The sequence below is a fragment of the Gavialis gangeticus genome, unplaced genomic scaffold, assembly GCF_001723915.1.
Source record: "Gavialis gangeticus isolate Ggan-Ray unplaced genomic scaffold, GavGan_comp1, whole genome shotgun sequence".
NCBI classification, from domain to species: Eukaryota; Metazoa; Chordata; order Crocodylia; family Gavialidae; genus Gavialis; species Gavialis gangeticus.
Window position 1 is genome coordinate 65,015,305 of NW_017729025.1, and position 407 is coordinate 65,015,711.

A 407-nucleotide genomic window follows, 5' to 3' on the forward strand; every position below is an offset into this window, starting at 1 on the left:
ACGCGCGCGCGTTGCGGAGCCCGGGGCGGCCGGCGATGGCGGGATCTCGGCCCGGGGCCGCGGGGGAGAAGGGACGGGACGGGAGCGCCCTCGGCTGCGGCTCTGCCCGCCGCGCCGCTGTGATGCTCCTCCCTGGGGACGCTGCCAGGGTCACGCTTCCAAGCCCCTGGTTTCCCCGCCAGGCCAGGCCAGGCCAGGCCAGGTGCGTGGTTGCTGATTGCCACGTTTGCCTGCCTTCCTCTCTGCTGTGGCAGCCTCCCCTTCCCAGGCTAAATAAGATACCTGGAGAGACAGCGGGTGCCTGCCCTGACCCAAGTTCGCTTCTTTAGCTGAAGGTTGCTGGGCTGTTGGTTTAAGGACATAGGCAGAAAGTTCTTTGAGTAGATGTGATATTGCTTCTTGGCCTC